This window comes from Arachis ipaensis, chromosome B7 (assembly GCF_059453495.1).
Source record: "Arachis ipaensis isolate K30076 ecotype BB chromosome B7, ASM5945349v1, whole genome shotgun sequence".
Taxonomy (NCBI): domain Eukaryota; kingdom Viridiplantae; phylum Streptophyta; class Magnoliopsida; order Fabales; family Fabaceae; genus Arachis; species Arachis ipaensis.
In genome coordinates, this window is record NC_142442.1 from 34,387,574 (window position 1) to 34,394,587 (window position 7,014).

At 37.3% G+C, this 7,014-nt stretch overlaps 1 non-coding gene across 1 annotated transcript; it reads right to left on the reverse strand.

The window, feature by feature from the left end:
* Window positions 1-5,257: 5,257 nt before the first annotated feature.
* LOC148550806 (small nucleolar RNA R71) lies at window positions 5,258-5,365 on the reverse strand. Its single transcript, XR_015892530.1, has one exon. It is a non-coding gene; the product is annotated as a small nucleolar RNA R71 (small nucleolar RNA).
* Between the last annotated feature and the right edge of the window lie 1,649 nt (window positions 5,366-7,014).

Sequence of the window (7,014 nt, forward strand, 5' to 3'; positions counted from 1 at the left end):
TTGATCCAATCTGTGAGACAAGAGCTTGCAAAGTAGCGGTCAGACCATTCAGACTGGCATTAATGTTATTTTTCATGGTCTGTTGACTTCGCTCAAAAAATTTTAGTAACTCTTCATTAGGAGACGAAGAAGGGTGAGTAAATTGAGAGGTCTATTGTTGGGTATTCTGTGGTCCTTGGGACTGCCTCAGGTGAGGTGCTCTGTAAGGTTGGTTCTGCTGCCTGTTGTTGTTATTATTCCACCTCTGATTTCCCTGATTATCTCTGCCTCCTCTGTTATTGTTGTCCCTCCAATTCTGGTTAGAATTGTCCTGCCATCCATGGTTATTATTTCCACCTTGATTGTACCCTTGGTTGGGGCGGTCATAGAAGTTATGAGTGGATGCCACCATGTTGTCTTCCTGTTGGAGTTGCGGGCATTCATCAGTATAATGGCTATAATCAGCACAAATTCCGCAAACTCTCTGTGGGACTAACTGTTGGCCTTGCTGTGGTGAAGGAGATTGAGCTTGCTGAACTTGTTGTTGATTCAATTGCATTTGCTTCACCAAGTTGGTCATTTCACAGATACTCTGAGTTAGAGCAGCAGTCTCTCTGCTAGAGGATACTTCTGCAACGGCTTTTGAACGGCCTTGCTTCTGCCTGTGGTTCCTAGTAGATTCAGCTAAGTCGCTGATCAATTGCCATGCCTCATCAGTGGTCTTGTACTTCTTCATAGACCCATTGCTAGCACTTTCCAATGTGGTCTTAACTTGGGGCCTCATGCCCTGTGTGATATAGCTGAGTAACACTATCTTGTCGATCATGTGGTGGGGGCATACTTCCAGAAGATTATTGAAGCACTCCCAGTATTCAAAGAGAGTCTCGTTGTCATCTTGAACAATCGTGGAAATGTCTTTCCTTAGTTTATCAGTAACTTCAGATGGAAAGAATTTCTCCAAAAACTCTTTTCTGAGCGTATCCCAGTTGGATACATTTGCTAGGGGTTGAGTGTAGTACCACTCTCTTGCTTTTTGATGAGCGGATAATTTATACACTTTTTGGCATTGTTTTTAGGTAGTTTTTAATATGTTTTAGTCACTTTTTATTATATTTTTATTAGTTTTTAAATAAAAATTACATTTCTGGACTTTACTATGAGTTTGTGTATTTTCAGTGATTTTAGGTATTTTCTGGCTGAAATTGAGGGAGCTGAGCAAAAATCTGATTCAGGCTGAAAAAGGACTGCTGATGAGCGGATAATTTATACGCTTTTTGGCATTGTTTTTAGTATGTTTTTAGTAGGATCTAGTTACTTTTAGGGATGTTTTTATTAGTTTTTATGTTAAATTCACATTTCTGGACTTTACTAGGAGTTTGTGTGTTTTTCTGTGATTTCAGGTATTTTCTGGCTGAAATTGAGGGACTTGAGCAAAAATCAGATTCAGAGGTTGAAGAAGGACTGCTGATGCTGTTGGATTCTGACCTCCCTTCACTCAAAGTAGATTTTCTGGAGCTACAGAACTCAAAATGGCGCGCTTCTAATTGCGTTGGAAAGTAGACATCCAGGGCTTTCCAGCAATATATAATAGTCCATACTTTGGCCAAGTTTAGCTGACGCAAAAGGGCGTTGAACGCTAGTTCTACGCTGTAGTCTGGAGTTAAACGCCAGAAACACGTCACGAACCAGAGTTGAACGCCAAAAACACGTTACAACTTGGCGTTCAACTCCAAAAGAAGCCTCTGCACGTGTAAACTTCAAGCTCAGCCCAAGCACACACCAAGTGGGCCCCAGAAGTGGATTTATGCATCAATTACTTACTTCTGTAAACCCTAGTAGCTAGTCTAGTATATATAGAACTTTTTATCATTGTATTCATAGAGTTGGTTACTCCGGTTCCCCTCTGGGGCCGAGACCAATGAACTCCGTTATCACTTATGTATTTTCAATGGTAGAGTTTCTGCACTCCATAGATTAAGGTGTGGAGCTCTGCTGTTCCTCATGATTTAATGCAAAGTACTACTGTTTTATATTCAATTCAACTTATTCCGCTTCTAAGATATTCATTCGCACTTCACTATGAATGTGATGATCGTGACAGTCATCATCATTCCCCCATGAACGCGTGCTTGACAACCACTTCCGTTCTACCTTAGATTGGATGGATATCTCTTGGATATCTAATACAGGGGACCGAGTCCGAGTTATTAGTGTCTTCGTGGTATAAGTTAGAACCCATGGATGGCCATTCCTGAGATCCGGAAAGTCTAAACCTTGTCTGTGGTATTCCGAGTAGGATCTGGGAAGGGATGGCTATGATGAACTTCAAACTCGCGAGTGCTAGGCGTAGTGACAGACGCAAAAGGAGGGTGAATCCTATTCCAGTATGATCGAGAACCTCCAGATGATTAGCCGTGCCATGACAGAGCATTTGGACCTTTTTCACAGAGAGGATGGGATAGCCATTGACAACGGTGATGCCTTACAGAAAACTTGCCATGGAAAGGAGTAGGAATGATTGGATGAAGACAGCAGGAAAGCAGAGGTTCAGAGGAACGAAAGCATCTCTATATGCTTATCTGAAATTCTTTCCAATGATTTACATAAGTATTTCTATCTTTATTTTCTGTTTATTTATTATTATTATTCGAAAACTCCATAACCATTTGATATCCGCCTGACTGAGATTTACAAGATGACCATAGCTTGCTTCATACCAACAATCTCCGTGGGATCGACCCTTACTCACGTAAGGTTTTATTACTTGGACGACCCAGTGCACTTGCTGGTTAGTTGTATCGAAGTTGTGACAAACTATGAATTAAGATTAGAGCACCAAGTTGTTGGAGCCATTACCAGGGATCACAATTTCGTGCACCAAGTTTTTGGCGCCGTTGCCGGGGATTGTTCGAGTTTGGACAACTGACGGTTCATCTTGTTGCTCAGATTAGATAATTTTCTTTTTGTTTTATTTTAAAAAAAAATTGTTTTCAAAATCTTTCAAAAAAAAAAAACTTTCCCTTTGTTTTCGAAAATTATTTCAGAATTTTTAAGAATGAATTCTAGAGTTTCATGAAGCATGTTGAAGCCTGGCTGGCTGTAAAGCCATGTCTAAATTCATTTGGACTAAGGCTTCCAAGTCATCATTACAAGAGCAAGCTAGTTGTTGCTAATCAAATTTGTTATTGTATGACTGATTTGTATCTTCTAAAGCTTGGCTGGCTATTAAGCCATGTCTAACCCTTGGATTGGAGCTTTAGGCTAACAATGAAAGATTCCTGGAATTCTTATTAAAAATTTTTGAATTTCTTATTTTCTTTTTCTTATATGTTTTTCGAAAAAAATATACAAAAATCCAAAAAGAATTAATAAAATCATAAAATAAAAAATATTTTTTGTTTCTTGTTTGAGTCTTGAGTCAATCTTAAGTTTGGTGTCAATTGCAATTTTTTCTAAAAATTTATGCATTTTTCGAAAATTCATGCATTCATAGTGTTCTTCATGATCTTCAAGTTGTTCTTGGTAAGTCTCCTTGTTTGATCTTGATGTTTTCTTATTTTGTGTCTTTTGTTGTTTTTCATGTGCATCTTTGCATTCATAGTGTCTAAGCATTAAAGATTTCTAAGTTTGGTGTCTTGCATGTTTTCTTTGCATAAAAATTTTTTCAAAAATATGTTCTTGATGTTTATCATGATCTTCAAAGTGTTCTTGGTGTTCATCTTGACATTCATAGTGTTCTGGCATGCATCATGTGTTTTGATCCAAAATTTTCATGCATTGAGTCTTTTCATTGTTTTTCTCTCTCATCATTAAAAATTCAAAAATAAAAAAAAATATCTTTCCCTTTTTTACTCATAAATTTTTGAAAATTTGAGTTGACTTTTTCAAAACTTTTTAAAATTTAGTTGTTTCTTATGAGTCAAATCAAATTTTCAATTTAAAAATCTTATCTTTTTCAAAATCTTTTTTAAAAATCATATCTTTTACATTTTTCTTATTTATTTTCGAAAATTTTAAAAATATTTTTTTTAATTTTACATCATATTTTCGAAAATATCATCAACAATTAATGTTTTGATTCAAAAATTTCAAGTTTGTTACTTACTTGTTAAGAAAGATTCAAACTTTAAGTTCTAGAATCATATCTTGTGATTTCTTGTGAATCAAGTCATTAATTGTGATTTTAAAAATTAAATCTTTTTCAAAACTAATTTCAATCATATCTTTTCAAAAATATCTTTTTATCTTATCTTTTTCAAATACCTTTTCTAACTTCTTATCTTCTTATCTTTAAAAAAATTGAATTTCAAATCTCTTTCAACTAACCACTTAACTTTTTATTTGATTCTTATCTTTAGAAAAACTGCCCAACTAACTTTTTACCTTTAATTTTCGAAAATTCCTTCCCTTTTTTTTAAAATTTCTTTTTAATTAACTAATTATTTCAATTTTTGATTTTAATTTTATTTCATTCCTAATTTTCGAAAACTACTAACCTTTTTCAAAAACTATTTTCGAAATTTAACTTTAAAATTTAATTTTTATTTTTTGAATTCTCTCACCTCCCTTCTTCTTCTATTTATTTATTCATTTACTAACACTTCTCTTCATCTCATATCTCTGCTCTCCTCACCCTTCTGTTTGGATTCTCCTTTCTTTTCTCTTCTACTCTTCTTTTCTTCTACTCACAACAAGAGAACATCTATACTGTGGTAAAAAGGATCCCTATTATTATTTTTCTGTTCCCTTCTCTTTCATATGAGCAGGAGCAAGGACAAGAACATTCTTGTTGAAGCAGATCCTGAACCTGAAAGGACTCTGAAGAGGAAACTAAGAGAAGCTAAAATACAACAATCCAGAGACAACCTTACAGGAATTTTCGAACAGGAAGAGGATATGGCAGCCGAAAATAATAATAATGCAAGGAGGATGCTTGGTGACTTTACTGCACCTAATTTCAATTTACATGGAAGAAGCATCTCCATCCCTACCATTGGAGCAAACAATTTTGAGCTTAAACCTCAATTAGTTTCTCTGATGCAACAAAACTGCAAGTTTCATGGACTTCCATCTGAAGATCCCTTTCCGTTCTTAACTGAATTCTTGCAGATCTATGATACTGTTAAGACTAATGGAGTACAGGCTCATGCTTTTCCCTTTTGCTATAAGAGACAGAGCTAGAATATGGTTGGACTCTCAACCTAAGGATAGCCTAAACTCTTGGGATAAACTGGTCAAGGCTTTCTTAGCCAAGTTCTTTCCTCCTCAAAAGCTGAGTAAGCTTAGAGTGGATGTTCAAACCTTCAGACAGAAAGAAGGTGAATCCTTCTATGAAGCTTGGGAGAGATACAAGGAACTGACCAAAAAGTGTCCTTCTGACATGCTTTCAGAATGGACCATCCTGGATATATTCTATGATGGTCTGTCTGAATTAGCTAAGATGTCATTGGATACTTCTGCAGGTGGATCCATTCACCTAAAGAAAATGCCTACAGAAGCTCAAGAACTCATTGACATGGTTGCTAATAACCAGTTTATGTACACTTCTGAGAGGAATCCTGTGAGTAATGGGATGCCTCAGAAGAAAGGAGTTCTTGAAATTGATACTCTGAATGCCATATTGGCTTAGAACAAAATATTGACTCAGCAAGTCAATATGATTTCTCAGAGTCTGAAGGGAATGCAAGCTGCTTCCAACAGTACTCAAGAGGCATCTTCTGAAGAAGAGGCTTATGATCCTGAGAACCTTGCAATGGCAGAGGTAAGTTACATGGGTGAACCTTATGGAAACACCTATAACCCCTCATGGAGAAATCACCCAAAATTCTCATGGAAGAATCAACAAAAGCCTCAACAAGGCTTTAATAATGGTGGAAGAAACAGGTTTAACAATAGTAAACCTTTTCCATCATCCACTCAGCAACAGACAGAGAATTCTGAGCAGAATTCATCTAGCTTGGAAAATATAGTTTCTAATCTATCTAAGGCCACTCTAAGTTTCATGAATGAAACAAGGTACTCCATCAGAAATTTGGAGGCACAAGTGGGCCAGCTGAGTAAAAGGATCACTGAAATCCCTCCTAGTACTCTCCCAAGCAATACAGAAGAAAATCCAAAAGGAGAGTGCAAGGCCATTGATATAACCATCATGGCCGAATCCAAGGAGGAAGGGGAGGACGTGAATCCCAAGGAGGAAGACCTCCTGGGACATCCAATGATCAATAAGGAGTTCCCCTCTGAGGAACCAAAGGAATCTGAGACTCATCTAGAGACCATGGAGATTTCATTGAACCTCCTTATGCCATTCATGAGCTCTGATGAGTATTCCTCATCTGAAGAGAATGAGGATGTTACTGAAGAGCAAGTTGCCAAGTTCCTTGGTGCAATCATGAAGCTGAATGCCAATTTATTTGGTAAAGAGACTTGGGGAGATGAACCTCCCCTGTTCACCAATGAACTAAATGCATTGGATCAACTGAGACTGCCTCAGAAGGAACAGGATCCTGGAAAGTTCCTAATACCTTGCACCATAGGCACCTTGACCTTTGAGAAGGCTCTATGTGACCTTGGGTCAGGAATAAACCTCATGCCACTCTCTGTAATGGAGAAACTTGGAATCTTTGAGGTGCAAGCTGCTAGAATCTTATTAGAGATGGCAGACAATTCAAGAAAAGAGGCTTATGGACAAGTAGAGGACATGCTAGTAAAGGTTGAAGGCCTTTATATCCCTGCTGATTTCATAATCCTAGACACTGGAAAGGATGAGGATGAATCCATCATCCTTGGAAGACCCTTCCTAGCCACAGCAAGAGCTGTGATTGATGTGGACAGAGGAGAATTGATCCTTCAATTGAATGAGGACAACCTTGTGTTTAAAACTCAAGAATCTCCTTCTGTAAAAATGGAGAGGAAGCATGAAAAGCTTCTCTCAGTACAGAGTCAACTAAATCCCCCACAGTCAAACTCTAAGTTTGGTGTTGGGAGGTCTCAGCCAAACTCTAAGTTTGGTGTTGAACTCCCATATCCAAACTCTAA